Raw genomic sequence first — 23,662 nt, forward strand, 5'->3', positions numbered from 1 at the left:
CAGGACCCCTGCTGTTGACCTGAACAACTCGGTCTGGGTTGACATGCATGTCTCGAGTCCTCTTCCACCACTACACACACACACACACACACACACACACACACACACACACACACACTACCCCTATGCCCCAGGCCTACTGGCACTGTGAGACTGGTTCTCTCTCTCATGAATCCTAGACCTTCTCACAGATCCTAATACAGTGTCACTCTTGGCCCACACTTCAAGCTGAGCCAAAGAGCTCTACGGTTGTGTTGTAGCTCACTGCCCTCCACTACAATGAATGGGTTCCAAATGGCATGCTATTCCCTATATAGTACACTACTTTTGACCAGGAAGTGTCAAAAGTAGTGCACTATATAGGGAATAGGGTGCCATTTGTGACACATTGATGTACTTTTTTTTGTTACTTAAGCTTGATGGCGAGGGCCTCACATTTTTGTACAATAAACAGTTTATCACAAGCAGCCTGATATTGTTTCAAGCTCCAGGACTTCTCCGTAATTAAAAGCAGCCCTACTTTGTACCATTGATGTCGGTTTTGTTTTTATTCAAATACATTTAGATTTTTTTTTTGGGGGGGGGGGGCTTCTGTTCACTGATAGGCTATTCTCCTGTTTGCTATAAGCTGATTTTATGTATCTGCCAAAAAGTGTGGGTTTTTTCCCACTTATTGAAATCATACTCCAGATCACAATTTATTCAACGTTAAGTGCTGGGAGACGATAAACATGGTGACATTAGCACATCTGCTAAGCCCCTGAAATGTGTGGGGCTGTCATTAAACTCTATAATTACACACAAGCATAGGCACCACACCCCAGCAGCTGTGTGCACATTCACCATTGGAAGTAAATGCCTTCCACTTGTCAATATTTGCATGACTACTATGACACTATAGCACTATTTGCATGGGACTAGTATTACTAGAGGACGTTGGTTATGTCATTATTACCCCAGCATGTCCGTTATTCCAGAAGACCATTCGGACGGGATTAGTTTGACCAAACTGCCCCCTGTAATTATTGCAGAATTTACTGCAATGACAAAAGCCTGGAGGATTCAAGGCATGAAAATAGTTCAACTTGTTTAGGGATAGCTTGTTTAGGGATAGCTTGTTTAGGGATAGCTTGTCTAGGGATAGCTTGTCTAGGGATAGCTTGTCTAGGGATAGCTTGTCTAGGGATAGCTTGTCTAGGGATAGCTTGTCTAGGGATAGCCTGTCTAGGGATAGCCTGTCTAGGGATAGCCTGTCTAGGGATAGCCTGTCTAGGGATAGCCTGTCTAGGGATAGCCTGTCTAGGGATAGCTTGTCTAGGGATAGCCTGTCTAGGGATAGCCTGTCTAGGGATAGCCTGTCTAGGGATAGCCTGTCTAGGGATAGCCTGTCTAGGGATAGCCTGTCTAGGGATAGCCTGTCTAGGGATAGCCTGTCTAGGGATAGCCTGTCTAGGGATAGCTTGTCTAGGGATAGCTTGTCTAGGGATAGCTTGTCTAGGGATAGGTTGTCTAGGGATAGGTTGTCTAGGGATAGCTTGTCTAGGGATAGCCCAATTGGCCTTTAGTTCAGAGAAAGTCTAAATAATAATGCGCTTCCACAAAAGCAGCATGAAATGTACGCAGACATTTGCAGTTTTTTTTTCAATTGCTAACAAGCGTCGGTCAATAGTGAAGCCACTTTTTCAAAACGCTTCACACAGTCTTCATTACCAACGTGCATCTTGGCTAAACAGTTAATCTCCTCTCCAAAACTCACTCAAAACACCAACACTTCATACATGTCTCAAAATTAGCTCGTTCGACCAGAACACTGGCAACATACATACATTGTCACTCATAACACACTGACATAAAAAATACACTAACAGGGAGCGTTACATAAATGATGAACTTCTCTTTGAAGTTTGAGTGATTTTTCACATAAATCAGTATTTCATTATAGAATAAGAATAACACCTTTTCACTTTATTGACTGTACTAAAGTATATGTAGCAAGAATTAATCAGAAATGCAGCAATTTGCTTCAATAGCCTTTATTTTTTTCTATATCTTTGCATATAGTAATTTACTTGTGAAAAATAGAAAGTTCAAACAAAAAACGAATTCCTAAAATTCCAGGGCTGCAATAATAATAAATAAATAAATCAAAAATCAACATGTGTAATATAATCACTCATACTGTACAGTACTGTGAGGGTTCTAGTTCTCGCTCTCTTCTGCATTTGGCCACAAGTTCTCATCAACATCACATCTTATGTCTTCTCTGGTGATGCATCTTGGAAAGTACCTTCTGGAATGTCTAATCCAACCCTGGCAGTCTTCAGGAGAAGTGTCTCCACGCCCCGCATTCACGGCATCCATTAAGGACATCTGGTCATGTGGATGTTGGTCATAAACCTTCCACCTCCACGCAGAGAAAAACTGCTCTATGGGGTTTAGGAAGGGGGAGTATGGAGGCAGGAATAGTACTGACATCCTGGGATGTGCAGCAAACCAGTCTGTGACAGCAGCAGAGTGGTGGAAGGCCATATTATCCCACACAACAATGAAGGTAGGGGAGTTTATTGCCCCTCTCTCCTCCGCTGACACAAGTCCATTATGCAGGTCATCTAGAAAATAAATGAGCCTCTCTGTTTTGTAGGGGCCAATGAATGGTTTGTGGAACAGAAAACCATCATTGGACAGTGCTGCACACATTGTGATGTTAGCTCCTCTCTGGCCTGGGACATACACAGTTGCTCTCTGTCCAATCACATTTCTTCCCCTGCGGCGTGTTTTTGCCAGGTTGAATCCAGCTTCATCCACAAAGATGAATGTATGAGCTGTTTGACTGGCTTCCATCTCCATTACTCTGTAAAATACAGTAGATCCACAGTTATACAGTACTTTACATTATGCATAGCTGTGTATGTACCCTGTTGGGTTATTGAACAGACATCTTACCTGGACATATTGATACCGGAGTTCTTTCACACGTTCACCGTTTCTCTCAAAGGGTACAACTGCTTCCTCCTTATGTTATGTTTCTCTGGGACTCTGGCAATTGTTGTTGTGCTGACCGGATTCACATTCCCAAAAGTGATATTGTCTGCCAGCACTCTGTCCTGAATTTCCCGCAGTTTTATTGCATTGTTGCCAACTACCATGTCAACAATGGCAATCTCCTACGCATCTGATAATATTCTGCCCCTCCCTCCTGTTGGAGGCAACCTTTGGATCCTACTGAAAAACACAAAACAATCAATATATTTCAAAATGTCAGTACGTGTAAAAATGTGAACATACTGTATTGTACTGTAATAAGTAGTTCAATTATCATTGAAGAATGCACAGCTCACCTGTTGTTTTACTGGAAAAGTCGTACTATTGATGCAACTGTTGAACACTGCAGATTTGGTTACACCCTTAAACCAGCCTCTCTCAGAGAGACCATGGTTTACAACATGGGCAATAATTGGGGCCCTTATCTCATCAGAGACCACTGCTCTTGGTCTTCCTCTCCTTCGTCCTCCACGCATTCTCCCTCTCCTTGCCACTCTTCTTTCCCCCAACCTGTCTTCCTTGATTCATGTTTCCAAACTAAATCATTCCGAAGCAGTCCTCTTTTGTCTGTTCGGTAACGAGACTAAAAACAGGACACTTGGGTAGGCTTTCAACTGAAATTGCAATCAGCTGTGTTTGGAATGATTTAAATATTCTGCTGGGATTTTCTATATGTTTCAATCTGGTTACTGCAGAAAGGCAGTAACCATGGAATGGGTATTTAACAGTTTTGGAAACAGTGTGTTAGCATTTGAAAACATGTACTGCAAATATATAGTTTTGCAGGTGGTGGAGTATGAATGAGAAAAGAGTTGGATTTCGGAGAATGTGGTCATTGAATGCATTTTGTGTGAAATTAATGAAAAATTATTCACAGTTTGGTCCACATACACTTCTGTTTTGCTGACTGTGTGAAGAATTTTGACAATGTGACTGTTTTGACCAGCCTTTTCCCACCTGTGTTTTGTGGGTGATTATTTTCTGTTTGGTGTTTTCTGCACCTTTTAGGACTGTTTTGGTTTTAGTTTAGTTAACATTGTTATTTTGTATTTTCAGTGTTCAGTAAAATAAACATTATGAACACATACCACGCTGCGCATTGGTCCGACATGTCATATTCCTCGTCAGAGGAGGACGAAGAATTCCGTTACAGAATCACCCACCAACCAAGGACCAAGCAGCGTGGTATCGGGCAGCAGCCATCTCTGGACTCATGGACGTGGGAGGAGATTTTTGACGGAAATGGACCCTGGGCACAGGCTGGGGAATATCGCCGCCCCAAGGCAGAGCTGGAGGCAGCGAAAGCTGAGCGGCGGCAATTTGAGGAGGCAGCGCGACAGGCACGAGAGGCAGCCCCCCAATTTTTGGGAGGGTGCACACGGGGAGTGGTCAGGCACCGTGTTATGCGGTCAAGCGCACGGTGTCGCCAGTACGCGCTCACAGCCCGGTGGGCTATAGGCCAGCCCCCCGCAAGTGCCAAGCGAGAGTGGGCATCCAGCCAGGGCGTGTTGTGCCAGCCCAGCGTGTTTAGTCTCCAGAACGCCGTTTCGGTCCAGGGTATCCTGCGCCGGAGCTGTGTGCTGTGTCTCCGGGGCGCTGGGAGTGTGCAGTGCGTCCTATGCCAGCGCTCCGCACGTAACCGGCGAATGTGGGTATTGAACCTAAGGGAGAGGTGTGAGTGGTATGCACCAGATCTCCAGTGCTCACCCACAGCCCACTTCAACCTGTGCCTGCACTCTGGAGGGTCCGGGCTAAAGGGGTCATCCAGCCTGGAGAAGTGGTGCCAAGGCTGTGCACCAGGGCTCCAGTGCTCCCCCACAGCCCGGTCCATCCGGTGCCTCCTCCAAGCACCAGGCCTCCTGTAGGTCTCCCCAGCCTGGTGGGTTCTGTGGCAGCCCCACGTACCAGGCTGTCTCTCCGTCTCCTCCCTCCAGGTCCGCCTGTCAGTCAGGAGCTGCCAGAGCCGCCCGTCAGTCTGTCCTGAGCTGCCAGAGCCGCCCGTCAGTCTGTCCTGAGCTGCCAGAGCCGCCCGTCTCTGTCCTGAGCTGCCAGAGCCGCCCATCTGTCTGTCCTGAGCTGCCAGAGCCGCCCGTCTGTCTGTCCTGAGCTACCAGAGCCGCCCATCAGTCAGAAGCTGCCAAAGCCGCCCGTCAGTCAGGAGCTGCCAGAGCCGCCCGTCAGTCAGGAGCTGCCAGAGCCGCCCGTCAGTCAGGAGCTGCCAGAGCCGCCCGTCAGTCAGGAGCTGCCAGAACCGTCCGTCACTCCGGCGCTATCGGAGTCTCCCTTCACGCCGGCGCTGCTGGAGTCTCCCGCCTGTCCGGGGCTGCCGGAATCTTCCGTCCGGTGCTGCTGGAATCTCCCGTCCATTCGGGGCCCGTTGCTAGGGTCCCCAGTCCGAGGTTGGCGGCGAGGGTCGCCGCTCTAAAGTTGCCACGGAGGCAGGTAAAAAAGCAGGCAAAGACTATGGTGGAGTGGGGTCCACGTCCCGCGCCAGAGCCGCCACCGCAGAGAGACGCCCACCCAGACCCTCCACTATAGGTTCAGGTTTTGCGGTCGGAGTCCGCACCTTTTGGGGGGGGGGGGGGGGGGTACTGTCACTTTCTGACCTTAGTTCCTTTGTTATGTCTTTGTTTTAGTTTGGTCAGGGCGTGAGTTGGGGTGGGTAGTCTATGTTATTTTTTCTATGTTGTGTTTATGTGTTTGGCCTGGTATGGTTCTCAATCAGAGGCAGGTGTCGTTCGTTGTCTCTGATTGAGAATCATACTTGGGTAGCCTTTTCCCACCTGTGATTTGTGGGTGATTATTTTCTGTTTAGTGTTTCCTGCACCTTTCAGGACTGTTTCGGTTTTCGTTTATTTCACGTTGTTATTTTGTATTTTCAGTGTTCAGTAAAATAAACATCATGAACACATGCCACGCTGCGCATTGGTCCGACATTTCATATTCCTCGTCAGAGGAACTGGAAAAGTTGATAAATGTGTCATTCATGTAAGAACACAATCACAGCACCTTGGTTTATGCATCAATTCGTTCCTGTTTCTTGCTCAAATTGCGTGTAATACCTGTCGTATTTGGTAATTCCCCTCAAAACACAGGGATTTCGATTTGCACAGGACTACACTCGTAGAATAAAAGGTGCTATCTAGAACAAAAAAAGTTTATCCTATGGGGACTACTGCACAACCCTTTTGGAACCCTTAAGAGAGTAGTATTATCAGAGGACCTGGGAGTTCACAGAAAAACTGTGTGTGTGTGTGTGTGTGCATGCCTGCGTGCAAGTGTGTCTGTGTGCACAAACTCGTGTGTATTCTCTAAATCCATTCCACTATCAAGGCTATGGCAGACCCTCAGGCTGTGCTGTGATAAACAGTGGTGTTGTTTGGGCTGTGTGTTGGGTCTGTGTGGATCAGGGCCCTGGGCAGGATAATCCCCCCCAAGTCTGGCCTCCCCCACCCGGGCCCTGCTCAGGGCTCATCCCCCATGGCTGGATGGAAGGACGAGTAGAGACAGGTAGTGGGTGGTGGACATACTTTGGAAGATAGGCTCTGGTTAGATGTTGTCTTGCATATGATACAGGACCAACATGCCCTCCTCCAAACCTAACCATATTCATTTTGGGAGGCTATTCAAAACTGATCATAGGTCAGTGTCTAGGAGCAACCTCATCCTACTCTGGTGAATAATTTTGGGATGGAGATAGGGGAGGTAAGCATGTGTGTTTGGGGGGGGGGGGGGGTGGTTGAAGGCTGGCCTGCTAAGCACTAAGAGATTAGAACAAGAGAATATTCACCCACGTATTCCCTTAAGCGTCTTTCATGAGGTCTTTTCTCTCTGCTCCGTTGACAGGTTAGGGCATCTAAGGAGGATTTCATTTAATTGACATTTTTGGGGATGTACAGTGAGTCTTCAAAAGCTGCTGTGTTGTAAAACTGATGCTGCTACCTATAACACGTGAGTAATAACTGCAGAACAATATCTGCTCGGTTTTTACAGATGTTTTCTGGCTTTGCACAAAGAGCGATGGGTCCAGTTTTGTTAGCGACTGCCAATTACATGATCAACATCTGTGTGAATGCGTCATTGTGTATTAGACACTGCTTTCATTTGCTGAGGGCCATAGCAATGTTAAACACAAGAGTAAACTAAGCTATTTCACTTTGCAATGCACTGAATCAACTAACCCATTTACTGTAGCTCTTTAACTGAAGAAAACAATCTACGTTCCATCCTTGAGCTCCATCACTTAGAAGCCTGTGGGCTTTGCCTGAGTCCATCTCTAAGTAGGGGGGGGGGGAAAGAGTGCCAGTTCAGAAATAATGCAGGACAGAGAGAATCTCTCGTGAATTTCTCCATGATGACACAGCTCTCTACATTAATATCCATGCCGACAACGATAGGAACATTGTGTGTGTGTGTGTGTGTGTGTGTGTGAGGAAAGTGGGGTAATCAATGGGGTCTGATGGCTCATTGGTCTCCTTTGTTGCCAGGGATTGAGAGATAGACAGCCGGGTGGGGATAATTGATTAAGTATCGAGCGGCTTTCTGGAAGAATGGCTTGTGGGAGTCAAACTGCTTACCTCTGCCATTCTCACCTTTGACGGTGGCTGTGGAGTAGCAGTTCATTACAGAGAGCACATGCTGCAGAGAACAGGTCACAAACACAGTACAGGCTATAAAATAACAGGTATATACTCCCTGTACTCCCTGTTCACTCATGACTGCGTGGCCACAACGTCTCCAACTAAATCATCTAGTTTCCTGACAACACAACAGTGATTGGCCTGATTACCAACAATGACGAGACAGCCTACAGGGAGGAGGTGAGTGCCAGGAAAATAACCTCTCCCTCAACGTCAACAAAAGGGAGCTGATCGTGGACAACATGAGACAGCAAAGAGGGCACACACCCATCCACATCTACGAGGCCGCAGTGGAGAGGAGGGTCAAAAGCTTCACGTTCCTCGGCATGCATGCACCCCACTGGGCACAAACTGGTTGAATCAAATTTGTTTACACGTAATTTGTCAATGTACTGTGAAATCTACGTAGAAAATACAATGGATTTGACAAAAGTCATCAACGGAAACCACAGGATTATGTCATCACGGTAACCAATTTTCAGCAGAGATAAACCTTGTACAGTATCTGTTGAATTTTTACCTTACGTTAGATCTTCAATGTTATATCCATTATAGGAAAAACCTCCTCCTACTCCTAATCTATCAACACCTATCCATTTCCTTTCCCATCTAGGGTTAAAGCCAAACCCTTCTTAGCCTTGATATTTGTCTCTGACTACTACCAATGTGCTATCGTGAGAATCATTTTTGAGAGATATCTAAATAACTGAATAGATTCCCTGTTACTATCGAAGTCATTCCAAAGTGTAGGCTTAAAAGAGCGAATAAATTGTAGCTATACTTTATAAGTCATATAAACTCAGCAAAAAAAGAATTGTCCCCTTTTCAGGACCCTGCCTTTCAAAGAGAATTCGTAAAAATCCACAGATCTTCATTGTAAAGGGTTTAACTTCTTATGGCTGCAGGGGCAGTATTGAGTAGCTTGGATGAAAGGTGCCCAAAGGTGCCCAGAGTAAACGGCCTGCTCCTCAGTCCCAGTTGCTAATATGTGCATATTATTATTAGTATTGGGTAGAAAACACTCTGACGTTTCTAAAACTGTTTGAATGATGTCTGTGAGTATAACAGAACTCATATGGCAGGCAAAAACCTGAGAAGAAATCCAAACAAGAAGTGGGAAATCTGAGGATGGTCGATTTTCAACCCAGCCCCTATTGAATACACAGTGGGATATGGATCAAGTTGTACTTCCTAGGGCTTCCACTAGATGTCAACCGTCTTTAGAAACTTGAATGAGGCTTCTACTGTGTTGTGGAGCCGGATGGGAGCTCTTTGAGTCAGTGGTCTGGCAGAGAGCCAGGTCCTAGTCAAGAGCATTTCACATGATAGCGACCTGCGCTCCATGGCTTTCCTACAGACAATGAAATTCTCCCGTTGGAACGTTAATGAAGATTTATGATAACAACATCCTAAAGATTGATTTTATACTTAGTTCGACAAGTTTCTTCGACCTGTAATATAACTTTTTTAAGTTTTCGTCTGACGTTCGGCTGGACCTGCACAGCGTTTGGATTTGTGTACTAAACGTGCTAACAAAAGTAGCTACTTGGACATAAAAATACTGGACATTATCAAACAAATCAAGCATTTATTGTGGAACTGCGATTCCTGGGAGTGCATTCTGATGAAGATCATCAAAGGTAAGGGAATATTTATAATATGATTTCTGATTTCTGTTGACTCCAACATGGCAGATCATTTTATTTTTTTCTGAGTGCCGCCTCATGCAATAATCTGGTTTGCTGTTTCCGTAAAGTTTTTTTGAAATCTGACACAGCAGTTGCATTAAGGAGAGGTATATCTATATTTCCATGTCTAAGAATTGTATTTTCATCGACATTTATAATGAGTATTTCTGTAAAATGATGTGGCTCTCTGCAATATCACTGGATGTTTTTGGAACTAGTGAACGTAACGTGGGTTTTTTGTATAAATATGCACTTTATCGAACAAAACACATGTATTGTGTAACATGATGACCTATGAGTGTCATCTTATGAAGATCATCAAAGGTTAGTGATTCATTTTTATCTCTATTTGTGCTTTTTGTGACTCCTCTCTTTGGCTGGAAAAATGTCTGGGTTTTTCTGTGAGTTGGTGGTCACCTAACATAATCGTTTGTGTGCTTTAGCTGTAAAGCCTATTTGAAATCGGACACTGTAGTGGGATTATCAACCAGATTAACTTTAAAACGGTATAAAATACATGTATGTTTGAGGAATTTTAATTATGAGATTTCTGTTGTTTTGAATTTGGCGCCCTGAACTTTCACTGGCTGTTGTCATATTGATCCCGTTAACGGGATTGCAGCCCTATGTTTTTAAACACTGTTTCCCATGCTTGTTCAATGAACAATAAACAATTAATTAACATACACCTGTGGAACGGTCGTGAAGACACTAACAGCTTACAAACGGTAGGCAATTAAGGTCACAGTTATGAAAACTTAGGACACTAAAGAGGCTTTTCTACTGACTCTGAAAAACACCCATGAAAGATGACCAGGGTCCCTGCTCAATTGCGTGGACGTGCCTTAGGCATGCTGCAAGGAGGCGTGAGGACTGCAGATGTGTCCATACTGTGAGATGCCTAAGACAGAGCTACAGGGAAACAGGACGGACAGCTGATCATCCTCGCAGTGGCAGACCACGTGTAACAACAACTGTACAGGATCAGTACATCCGAACATCACACCTGCAGGACAGGTACAGGATGGCAACAACAACTGCCTGAGTTACACCAGGAACGCACAATCCCTCCATCAGTGCTCAGACTGTCCGCAATAGGCTGAGAGAGGCTGTATTGAGGGCTTGTAGGCCTGTTCTAAGGTAGGTCCTCACCAGACATCACAGGCAACAATGTTGCCTATGGGCACAAACCCACCATCGCTGGACGAGACAGGACTGGCAAAAAATTGCTCTTCTCTGACGAATCGTGGTTTTGTCTCACCTGGGGTGATGGTCTGATTCGCGTTTATTGTCGGAGGAATAAGGATTACACCGAGGCCCATACTCTGGAGCAGGATCGATTTGGAGGTGGAGGGTCCGTCATGGTCTGGGGCGGTGTGTCACAGCATCATCGGACTGAGCTTGTTGTATTTGCAGGCAATCTCAATGCTGTGCATTACAGGGAAGACATCCTCCTCCCTCATGTGGTACCCTTCCTGCAGGCTCATCCTGACATGACCCTCCAGCATGACAATGCCACCAGCCATACTACTCATTCTGTGCGTGATTTCCTGCAAGACAGGAATGTCTGTGTTCTGCCATGGCCAGCAAAGAGCCCGGATCTCAATGCCATTGAGCACGTCTGGGACCTGTTGGATCGGAGGGTGAGTGCCAGGGCCATTCCCCCCAGAAATGTCCAGGAACTTGCAGGTGCCTTGGTGGAAGAGTGGGGTAACATCTCACAGCAAAAACTGGAAAATCTGGTGCAGTCCTTGAGGAGGAGATGCACTGCAGTACTTAATGCAGCTGGTGGCCACACCAAATACTGACTGTTAATTTGATTTTTACTCCCCTTCGTTTAGGGACACATTATTCCATTTCTGTTAGTGTTGGCTGGGGATGACCTGTGAAATATACCTGCTGGAGCGCGTGTTTCGGTTGGGTGTTGCTATGGAGACCAGTGAGCTGAGATACGGTGGGGCTTTACAATACATATAGGCCTAGGGTTTCAAGCTTTGGAGGATTCCTAATTTAATAATCATGTTAATAATTCATATGTTGGATTCACATCTCCATCTCAAGCAAAAACCAAAGTAAAAAATAGTACTAAATCAAATAATAAAAATACAAAATTAAAGAATAGGATTAAGCCAATGGCACAGATGAAACTAGCCAAGCATTAGATACTGTTTTCCAGTCATGGCTCAACCTTTATAACTACAGTTGTTAACACCTGTTCATATAGTGTCCATACAGTCTATACACACCATTCACACACATACAGTTGAAGTCAGAAGTTTACAAACATTTTAGGTTGGAGTCATTAAAACTTGTTTTTCAACCACTCCACAAATGTCTTTTTAACAAACTATAGTTTTGGCAAGTCAGTTCAGACATCTAATTTGTGCATTACACAGGTCATTTTTCCAACAATTGTTTACTGACAGATTATTTCACTTATAATTCACTATCACAATTCCAGTGGGTCAGAAGTTTATATACACGGCCTCCCGGGTGGCGCAGTGGTTAAGGGCGCTGTACTGCAGCGCCAGCTGTGCCATCAAAGTCCTGGGTTCGCGCCCAGGCTCTGTTGTAACCGGCCGCGACCGGGAGGTCGAGGACTCCTGTGGCGGGCCGGGCGCAGTGCACGCTAGCCAAGGTTGCCAGGGGCACATTGGTGCGGCTGGCTTCCGGGTTGGATGCGCGCTGTGTTAAAAAAGCAGTATGGTAGGTTGGTTTGTGTATCGGAGGACGCATGACATTCAGCCTTCGTCTCTCCCGAGCCCGTACGGGAGTTGTAGCAATGAGACAAGATAGTAGCTACTAACAATTGGATACCACGAAATTGGGGAGAAAAAGGGGTCAAATTCAAAAAAAAAAAAGAAAAGAAGTTCATATACACAAACTTGACTGTGCCTTTAAACAGCTTAGAATATTCCAGAAATTGTTGTCATGGCTTTAGAAGCTTCTGATGACATCATTTGAGTCAATTTTAGGTCAATTGGAGGTGTAACTGTGGATGTATTTCAAGGCCTACTTTCATACTCAGTGCCTCTTTGCTTGACATCCATGTGAAAATCAAAAGAAATCAGCCAAGACCTCAGAAAATAAATTGTAGACCTCCACAAGTCTGCGCATCCAATCCTTGGGAGCAATTTCCAAACGCCTGAAGGTACCACGTTCATCTGTACAAAAAATAGTACGCAAGTATAAACACCATGAGACCAAGCAGCCATCATACAGCTCAGGAAGGAGACGCGTTCTGTCTCCTGGAGATGAACGTACTTTGGTGCAAAAAGGCAAATCAATCCCAGAACAACAGCAAAGGACCTTATGAAGATGCTGGAGGAGACAGGTACAAAAGTATCTATATCCACAGTAAAACGAGTCCTATATCGACATAACCTGAAAGGCTGCTCATCAAGGAAGAAGCCACTGCTCGAAAACCAACATTAAAAAAGCCAGACAACGGTTTGCAACTGCACACGGGGACAAAGATCGTACTTGTGGAGAAATGTCATCTGGTCAGATGAAACAAAAATTTAACTGTTTGGCCATAATGACCATCGTTATGTTTGGAGGAAAAAGGGGGATACTTATCCACTATTGTTCAGTGGAAAAAAGCCATGCTTGCAAAATTCTTACTGCGGGGGATTTTGTTCCGGCAGCTGACAAACTGTGGTCTGTAGAAATTTCCATGATGGTGCGGGGTGAGAAAGTTGATATCAAACACATAATAGGAATTGATACACACATCTAGTGCCCCAGGGCAGTGTACTTTGCTCCAATGCCAGTCCACAAATGACTGTAAACACCTGTGAGCAGTTCCCAAGAGCCAACACAAATGGGTAAGGAGTGATGACCTCCGCCTGGTGCAGGTACTCAACCATGTTGGTCCCAACATGTTAGAGAAATCATTTGATTTTAGAATATGAGGACTTGTGCAAAGCATGGAGGCACAGTGACGATGCCATCACACACTGACAATGCCATCACTTTATAGCCATTTACATCAATCAACACCGCTTTAATGCCTACATCTTTTATTAATTTGGGTCTGGGGCTCATAGGTTCATTTACACAACACTAACACAACACTACGTTTCCATTCAACCATTTTAATGCGGATGAACAACCTGACGCATTGAAAAAGCCACGACCGGCAATTTATTAATTTGACACATTTGCTAGATAATGCAGCAGATTGTGACAAAACCATCAGTAGAGTTGAAAATGCAATGGAAACCCATTAACACTAGTTATTGTTGTACTTTTACACCTTTTGTCATATCCAATTGGTAATTACAGTCTTGTCCAATCACTGCAACTCCCCTACGGACTCAGGAGAGGCAAAGGTTGAGAGCCATGCTTCTTCCGAAACACAACCCTGCTGAGCCACATTGCTTGCTTAAAACCCGGAAGCCAGCCACACCAATGTGTTGGAAGAATACACCGTCCAGTTGGTGACCAAAGTCAGTTTGCAGGCCCCCGGCCCACCACAATAAGTTGCTAGAGCATGATGAGATAAGGAAATCCCGGCTGCTAAACCCTCCTCTTATGACACTAGGCCAATTGTGCACTGCCTCGTGGGTCTCTGGTCACAGCCAGCTGTGACACAGCCTGGGATCAAACCTGGGTCTGTAGTGACAGTGCCTTAGACCACTGTGCCACTTGGGAGGCTCTTCACTTTTATTTTGTATTCGGTATATGGAAATTTAATGGCAAAAGTTTGTTATGTGCACTACGTATCCACAAAAAGTCAGTTTAGTAGTACGGGAAAAACACACTGGTTGACTTGACTTAAACTTACAATACGATCTGGCACAGAGAGACAGGAAACACAGGGATAAATACACTGGGGAAAATAAGCAACCTGGAGGGGGTGGCGACAATCAATGGAACAGGTGAAACAGATCAGGGCGTAACACAATCTCCCTATGCCTATCCACTATTTAATGAAGGACTCTGGTCTCATCGAAGCTGGGTCAGAATGTCTTCCTGCCTATCTTGTAGACTGGTGTTGGGAGGACCACTGGCAGAAGTCTTAAAGCGATGTCACCTTGTGTATCTGGAGAGAAGAACGTTTAGTGAATAACTTGATTGTTTCAGGCCAAAAATAAATGAGCATCTGAGGCACCACCGACCGGCAGGGTCATTTGAAACTCTTGGCTGGCGAAGCAAAGTTTTTTGTCCTTGAAGACCGTGATCAGTGAGTTTCCCCAAGCAGTCCTGAGCAATCTGTAGTAAAGCAGACAATTACTTTTTTGTAATATTACATTTTACATTGTTTTTTTGACAACCAAAAACAACCAAAAACAAAGGTCAACTTAACATTTACACATGAATGACATCCCACTTGCTCAGATCCACATGTTCCCATCGTATCCACACCCGATGCTGTTTCTAATGCTTGTGAGACTCTACCCCATATTGCTTCAAATTGTGTTATAGCTAGACAAACAATTACTTTTCCATTGCAGCTAATCACTAGTCTGTCTAACACCTAAGTCATGAAGTCCTCCTGACTTCTGAGTCTGCAATGGCTCTTTGATGTTGTCAGCACAATGCGTCGATAATGAAGGGGGCTGTGCTTTTACTGGTTGGCTCTTGTCTGTTTCTTTCTCACTCAAACACCCACAGCCAGATACAGACCTGAGCGCCGCCCCCGTCTATTATGATGGTTGGGGGTTTCAACCCTGAGGAAAAAAAAATATCTGAGAGAACAAATCAAACCCTGTTGCGCAATTTATTTTAGTGAATATTGCATTAACAAAGGACAGTGTGGTCACAGCTCTCCCCGCACTATGAGTCTCGTGGTACGCATCAGCCATGCAAATTAATCACAGCAAACAGAATCAAATTTGAGTTTAATGTTTTCGTTAAAAATTTAACCCACCATGCCTGGAATATCCAGCAGACTACCTCGACTATCTTGGCCCAATCTGTCTGGTCCACTGAGCCCTCTGGATCATGATCTCCTTCATGTACTCCACAACCTGGTTTGCCGACCAGATGTTGTTCAGCCACTGGTTTGAACAGGTTTGCTACAGATTCAAATTAAATCTCAAGAGAATTGTCTGCCAGAAATGGCAGAATATATTATTGTTGCCAAACTTCTGGCAACATTTTGTGGCACACTATATAGTTTGCTGCAAATTTGCCACAAACTTGCGGGAAGTTTGCAAGAACAAATTAATTTTTGTATTTGCTGTTTTGACATTTAAATGTAGTTAAAGAAGGGGTGTGGCAGTGAAATAAAATAAAATAAAAAAGAAATGTCCTCTCACAGTCAACTGCGTTTATTTTCAGCCAACTTAACATGTGTAAGTATTTGTATGAACATAACAAGATTCACCAACTGAGACATAAACTGAACAAGTTCCCCAGACATGTGACTAACAGAAATTGAATAATGTGTCCCTAAACAAAAGGTGGGGTCAAAATCAGAAGTAACCGTCAGTATCTGGTGTGGCCACCAGCTGCATTAAGTACTGCAGTGCATCTCCTCCTCATGGACTGCACCAGATGTGCCAGTTCTTGCTGTGAGATGTTATCCCACTCTTCCACCAAGGCACCTGCAAGTTCCCAGACATTTCTGGGGGGAATGGCCCTAGCCTTCACCCTCCGATGGTCCCAGACGTGCTCAACAGGTCCCAGATGTGCTCAATGGGATTGAGATCCGGGCTCTTCACTGGCCATGGCAGAACACTGACATTCCTGTCTTGCAGGAAATCACGCACAGAACGAGTAGTATGGCTGGTGGCATTGTCATGCTGGATGGTCATGTCAGGATGAGCCTGCAGGAAGGGTACCACAGGAGGGAGGAGGATGTCTTCGCTGTAACGCACAGCGTTGAGATTGCCTGCAAATACAACAAGCTCAGTCCGATGATGCTGTGACACACTGCCCCAGACCATGCCGGACCCTCCACCTCCAAATCGATCCCGCTCTAGAGTACAGGCCTCGGTGTAACGCTCATTCCTTCGACGATAAACGAGAATCCAACCATCACCCCTGCAGAGACAAAACCACAACTCGTCACAGAAGAGCACTTTTTGCCAATCGTGTCTCGTCCAGCGATGGTGGGTTTGTGTCCATAGGTGACATTGTTGCCGGTGATGTCTGGTGAGGACCTGCCTTACAACAGCCCCCTACAAGCCCTCAGTCCAGCCTCTCTCAGCCTATTGTGGACAGTCTGAGCACTGGTGGAGTATTTGTGCTTTCCTGTTGTAACTCGGGCAGTTGTTGTTGTCATCCTGTACCTGTCCCGCAGGTGTGATGTTCGGATGTACCGATCCTGTGCAGGTGTTGTTATACGTGGTCTGCCACTGTGAGGACGATCAGCTGTTAGTCCTGTCTCCTTGTAGCACTGTCTTAGGAGTCTCACAGTATGGACATGGCAATTTATTGCCATGGCCACATCTGCAGTCCTCATGCCTCCTTACAGCATGCCTAAGGCACGTTCACGCAGTTGAGCAGTGATCCTGGGCATCTTTCTTTTGGTGTTTTTTAGAGTCAATAGAAAGGCCTCTTTAGCGTCCTAAGTTTTCATAACTGTGACCTTAATTGCCTACTGTTTGTAAGCTGTTAGTGTCTTAACGTTCCACAGGTGCATGTTCATTAATTGTTTATGGTTAATTGAACAAGCATGGGAAACTGTGTTTATACCCTTTACAATAAAGATCTGTGAAGTTATTTTGATTTTTATGAATTGTCTTTGAAAGACAGGGTCCTAAAAAGGGACGATTCTTTTTTTGCTTGGTTTAGAAGTTGAAAGTAAAAGATATTGGTGTTTCAGTTGTGATTGGGGTATATTGACCAAATTATCAAGCCACATAAGGATGCATTTTCCCTTCAAAATTCACCAGAAACAACCATTTTACAGCCACCATAGAGGGGTGTTGACACTGGAACCCATTGACTCTGACGCCCCCAATATCCAACACAAAGTTACGCCCTTGCACACACAACACCACCACAATGTTAATCCTGAATATGTTTGTTTTGTTGAAGATGAGGGGAGAGTAATGTGTGGTAACATTGTTTTTGGACCACATATCCATAATGCATTTATTACACATCTATAAGCATTTCAAGAACATGTTGAAACAGATCCCAACCACATGATTAAAGGTTAATGAAATGTATCCATAGCATATCTATAGCACGTTCATGTCAGATGCAAGAGCTCATATTTAAGTATCTGAATAGATGCATCATTAGAATGAAAGCAAATTGTCATAATTATGTCTGTTCTCTAAGTGTGCTTCTGCCATACCAGTGTTAGTGAATATTGTTGTTTTGGCTCTGTACTCCAGCACTTTGGATTTGAAATGATACAATGACTATGAGGTTCAAGTGCAGACTGTCCACTTAAATTGAGGGTATTTTCATACATATTGGGTGAGCCATTTATAACTTACAACACTTTTTGTACATAGTCCCTCCATTTTAGGTGACCAAAAGTATTGGGACAAATTCACTTATTTGTCTATTCAAGTAGTCAAATGTTTAGTATTTTGCCCCATATTCCTAGCACACAATGATTACATCAAGCCTGTGACTACAAACTTGGATGCATTTGCTGTTTTTCTTGGTTGTGTTTGATATTATTTTGTGCCCAAAAGAAATAAATGGTAAATAATGTATTGCGTAATTCTGGAGTATTTTACATGAATGTGGATGCTACTATGATTAAGGATAATAATGATGAGTGAGAATGTTAGACACAAAAATATCATAGTTCCAAGACATGCTAATCTCTCAACATGACATTAACAGGGGAAGTTAGCATTGATATTTGGGGATGATATCTGTGCATCTGTAACTTAACTTCCACTCAAGGACATTCAGAGACTTGTCCCGAAGCCACTCCTGCTGTTACGGTGAGTGAATGAGGACCCAAAAGCGAATTAACTTAAACAGAGCTTCTTTAATAACCAAACATAGGTAGGCTCAGATAGACCGGCAGATTCCGACAGGACAGGACAAGGTTACAGCAAACATGACGATAGAATCCGACAAGGACAGGAACAAAAACAGAGAGAGATATAGGGACCTAATCAGAGGGAAAAAGGGAACAGGTGGGAAACGGGGTGAATGGGTAGTTAGGAGGAGACAAGGCACAGCTGGGGGAAAGAGGGGGAGAAAAGGTAACCTAACAACGACCAGCAGAGGGAGACAGGGTGAAGGGAAAGGACAGAAACACACAACATGACAATACATGACAGTACCCCCCCACTCACCGAGCGCCTCCTGGCGCACTCGAGGAGGAAACCTGGCGGCAACGGAGGAAATCCTCGATCAGCGCACGGTCCAGCACGTCCCGAGAGGGAACCCAACTCCTCTCCTCAGGACCGTACCCCTCCCAATCAACGAGGTACTGGTGACCACGGCCCCGAGGACGCATGTCCAAAATCCTGCGGACCCTGTAGATGGGTGCGCCCTCGACAAGGATGGGGGGGGGGGGGGGGAAGACGAGCGGGGGCGCGAAGAACGGGCTTAATACAGGAGACATGGAAGACCGGGTGGACGCGACGAAGGTATCGCGGAAGAAGAAGTCGAACTGCGACAGGATTAATGACCCGAGAAATACGGAACGGACCAATGAACCGCGGGGTCAACTTGCGAGAAGCCGTCTTAAGGGGAAGGTTCTGAGTGGAGAGCCAAACTCTCTGACCGCGACAATATCTAGGACTCTTAGTTCTACGCTTATTAGCAGCCCTCACAGTCTGCGTCCTATAACGGCAAAGTGCAGACCTGACCCTCTTCCAGGTGCGCTCGCAACGTTGGACAAAAGCCTGAGCGGAGGGGACGCTGGACTCGGCGAACTGAGATGAGAACAGCGGAGGCTGGTACCCGAGGCTACTCTGAAAAGGAGATAGCCCGGTCGCAGACGAAGGAAGCGAGTTGTGGGCGTATTCTGCCCAGGGGAGCTGTTCTGACCAAGACGCAGGGTTGCGAAAAGAAAGACTGCGTAAGATGCGACCAATAGTCTGATTGGCCCGTTCTGCTTGACCGTTAGACTGGGGGTGAAAGCCGGAAGAGAGACTGACGGAAGCCCCAATCAAACGGCAAAACTCCCTCCAAAATTGAGACGTGAATTGCGGACCTCTGTCCGAAACGACGTCTGACGGAAGGCCATGAATTCTGAAAACATTCTCGATGATGATTTGTGCCGTCTCTTTAGCAGAAGGAAGCTTAGCAAGGGGAATGAAATGAGCCGCCTTAGAGAACCTATCGACAACCGTAAGAATAACAGTCTTCCCCGCTGACGAAGGCAGTCCGGTGACAAAATCTAAGGCGATGTGAGACCACGGTCGAGAGGGAATGGGAAGCGGCCTGAGACGGCCGGCAGGAGGGGAGTTACCGGACTTAGTCTGCGCGCAGACCGAACAAGCAGCCACGAAACGACGCGTGTCATGCTCCCGGGTGGGCCACCAAAAACGCTGGCGAATGGAAGCAAGCGTACCCCGAACGCCAGGGTGGCCGGCTAACTTGGCAGAGTGAGCCCACTGAAGAACGGCCAGACGAGTAGGAACGGGAACGAAAAGAAGGTTCCTAGGACAAGCGCGCGGCGACGGAGTGTGAGTGAGCGCTTGCTTTACCTGCCTCTCAATTCCCCAGACAGTCAACCCGACAACACGCCCCTCAGGGAGAATCCCCTCGGGGTCAGTGGAGGCTACTGAAGAACTGAAGAGACGAGATAAAGCATCAGGCTTGGTGTTCTTAGAGCCCGGACGATAAGAAATCACGAACTCGAAACGAGCGAAAAACAGCGCCCAACGCGCCTGACGCGCATTAAGTCGTTTGGCAGAACGGATGTACTCAAGGTTCCTATGGTCAGTCCAAACGACAAAAGGAACGGTCGCCCCCTCCAACCACTGTCGCCATTCGCCTAGGGCTAACCGGATGGCGAGCAGTTCGCGGTTTCCCACATCATAATTACGTTCCGACGGCGACAGGCGATGAGAAAAATACGCGCAAGGGTGGACCTTGTCGTCAGAGAGGGAGCGCTGAGAAAGAATGGCTCCCACGCCCACCTCTGACGCGTCAACCTCGACCACGAACTGTCTAGAGACGTCAGGTGTAACAAGGATAGGAGCGGATGTAAAACGATTCTTGAGGAGATCAAAAGCTCCCTGGGCGGAAACGGACCACTTAAAGCACGTCTTGACAGAAGTAAGGGCTGTGAGAGGAGCTGCCACCTGACCGAAATTACGGATGAAACGACGATAGAAGTTCGCGAAGCCGAGAAAGCGCTGCAGCTCGACGCGTGACTTAGGGACGGGCCAATCAATGACAGCCTGGACCTTAGCGGGATCCATCTTAATGCCTTCAGCGGAAATAACAGAACCGAGAAATGTGACGGAGGAGGCATGAAAAGTGCACTTCTCAGCCTTCACAAAAAGACAGTTCTCTAAAAGGCGCTGGAGGACACGTCGAACGTGCTGAACATGAATCTGGAGTGACGGTGAAAAAATCAGGATATCGTCAAGGTAAACGAAAACAAAGATGTTCAGCATGTCTCTCAGGACATCATTGACTAATGCCTGAAAGACAGCTGGAGCGTTAGCGAGGCCGAAAGGAAGAACCCGGTATTCAAAGTGCCCTAACGGAGTGTTAAACGCCGTCTTCCACTCGTCCCCCTCCCTGATGCGCACGAGATGGTAAGCGTTACGAAGGTCCAACTTAGTGAAAAACCTGGCTCCCTGCAGGATCTCGAAGGCTGAGGACATAAGAGGAAGCGGATAACGATTCTTAACTGTTATGTCATTCAGCCCTCGATAATCTATGCAGGGGCGCAGAGACCCGTCCTTCTTCTTGACAAAAAAAAACCCCGCTCCGGCGGGAGAGGAGGAGGGGACTATGGTACCGGCGTCAAGAGCTACAGACAAATAATCCTCGAGAGCCTTACGTTCGGGAGCCGACAGAGAGTATAGTCTACCCCGGGGGGGAGTGGTTCCCGGAAGGAGATCAATACTACAATCATACGACCGGTGTGGAGGAAGAGAGGTGGCCCTGGACCGACTGAACACCGTGCGCAGATCGTGATATTCCTCCGGCACCCCTGTCAAATCACCAGGCTCCTCCTGTGAAGAAGAGACAGAGGAAACAGGAGGGATGGCAGACATTAAACATTTCACATGACAAGAGACGTTCCAGGAGAGGATAGAATTACTAGACCAATTAATGGAAGGATTATGACAAACTAGCCAGGGATGGCCCAAAACAACAGGTGTAAAAGGTGAACGAAAAATCAAAAAAGAAATGGTTTCGCTATGATTACCAGAAACAGTGAGGGTTAAAGGTAGCGTCTCACGCTGAATCCTGGGGAGAGGACTACCATCCAGGGCGAACAAGGCCGTGGACTCCCTTAACTGTCTGAGAGGAATGTCATGTTCCCGAGCCCAGGTCTCGTCCATAAAACAGCCCTCCGCCCCAGAGTCTATTAAGGCACTGCAGGAAGCTGACGAACCGGTCCAGCGTAGATGGACCGACAAGGTAGTGCAGGATCTTGAAGGAGAGACAGGAGTAGTAGCGCTCACCAGTAGCCCTCCGCTTACTGATGAGCTCTGGCTTTTACTGGACATGAAGTGACAAAATGACCAGCAGAACCGCAATAGAGACAGAGGCGGTTGGTGATTCTCCGTTCCCTCTCCTTAGTCGAGATGCGGATACCTCCCAGCTGCATAGGCTCAGCTCCCGAGCCGGCAGAGGAAGATGGTAGTGATGCGGAGAGGGGGGCAACGGAGAACGCGAGCTCCTTTCCACGAGCTCGGTGACGAAGATCAACCCGTCGCTCAATGCGAATAGCGAGTTCAATCAAGGAATCCACGCTGGAAGGAACCTCCCGGGAGAGAATCTCATCCTTTACCTCTGCGCGGAGACCCTCCAGAAGACGAGCGAGCAAAGCCGGCTCGTTCCAGCCACTGGAGGCAGCAAGAGTGCGAAACTCAATAGAGTAGTCTGTTATGGATCGATTGCCTTGACATAGGGAAGACAGGGCCCTGGAAGCCTCCTCCCCAAAAACAGATCGATCAAAAACCCGTATCATCTCCTCCTTAAAGTCCTGATACTGGTTAGTACACTCAGCCCTTGCCTCCCAGATTGCCGTGCCCCACTCACGAGCCCGTCCAATAAGGAGAGATATGACGTAGGCGACACGAGCAGTGCTCCTGGAGTAAGTGTTGGGCTGGAGAGAAAACACAATATTACACTGGGTGAGGAACGAGCGGCATTCAGTGGGCTCCCCAGAGTAACACGGCGGGTTATTGATTCTGGGCTCCGGAGATTCGAAAGCCCTGGAAGTGGCCGGTGGATCGAGGCGGAGATGGTGAACCTGTTCTGTGAGGTTGGAGACTTGGGTGGCCAGGGTCTCAACGGCATGTCGAGCAGCAGACAATTCCTGCTCGTGTCTGCCTAGCATCGCTCCCTGGATCTCGACGGCTGAGTGGAGAGGATCCGAAGTCGCTGGGTCCATTCTTGGTCGGATTCTTCTGTTACGGTGAGTGAATGAGGACCCAAAAGCGAATTAACTTAAACAGAGCTTCTTTAATAACCAAACATAGGTAGGCTCAGATAGACCGGCAGATTCCGACAGGACAGGACAAGGTTACAGCAAACATGACGATAGTCTGGTTCAGGCATGAAACACAACAAACAAGAATCCGACAAGGACAGGAACAAAAACAGAGAGAGATATAGGGACCTAATCAGAGGGAAAAAGGGAACAGGTGGGAAACGGGGTGAATGGGTAGTTAGGAGGAGACAAGGCACAGCTGGGGGAAAGAGGGGGAGAAAAGGTAACCTAACAACGACCAGCAGAGGGAGACAGGGTGAAGGGAAAGGACAGAAACACACAACATGACAATACATGACACCTGCATTGTCTTGGCTGTGTGCTTAGGATCGTTGTCCTGTTGGAAGGTGAACCTTCGCCCCAGTCTGAGGTCCTGAGCGTTTTCATCAAGGGTCTCTCTGTACTTTGCTCCGTTCATCTTTCCCTCTAGCCTGACTATTCTCCAAGTCCCTCGATCATGCTTTACTGTACGAATGGTGCCAGGTTTCCTCCATACGTGATGTTTGGCATTCAGGACAAAAGCTTCCATCTTGGTTTCATCAGACCAGAGAATCTTGTTTATAAACATGTGACATTCCTTTAGGTACCTTTAGCCCTCCAAGTGGGCTTTCATGTGCCTTTTACCGAAGAAGTGGCTTCTGTCTTGCCACTCTACAATAAAGGCCTGATTGGTGGAGTACTGCAGAGATGGTTGTCCTTCTGGAAGCTTCTCCCATCTCCACAAAGGAACT

At 46.5% G+C, this 23,662-nt stretch overlaps 1 pseudogene; it reads left to right on the forward strand.

Annotated features, from left to right (window-relative positions):
- Positions 1–3,751: 3,751 nt before the first annotated feature.
- The window catches only part of LOC149985152 (uncharacterized), a 96,047-nt pseudogene continuing 76,136 nt past the window's right edge, over positions 3,752–23,662 (forward strand).

This window comes from Oncorhynchus mykiss, chromosome 2, assembly GCF_057628025.1.
Source record: "Oncorhynchus mykiss isolate SJ-2025 chromosome 2, ASM5762802v1, whole genome shotgun sequence".
NCBI classification, from domain to species: domain Eukaryota; kingdom Metazoa; phylum Chordata; class Actinopteri; order Salmoniformes; family Salmonidae; genus Oncorhynchus; species Oncorhynchus mykiss.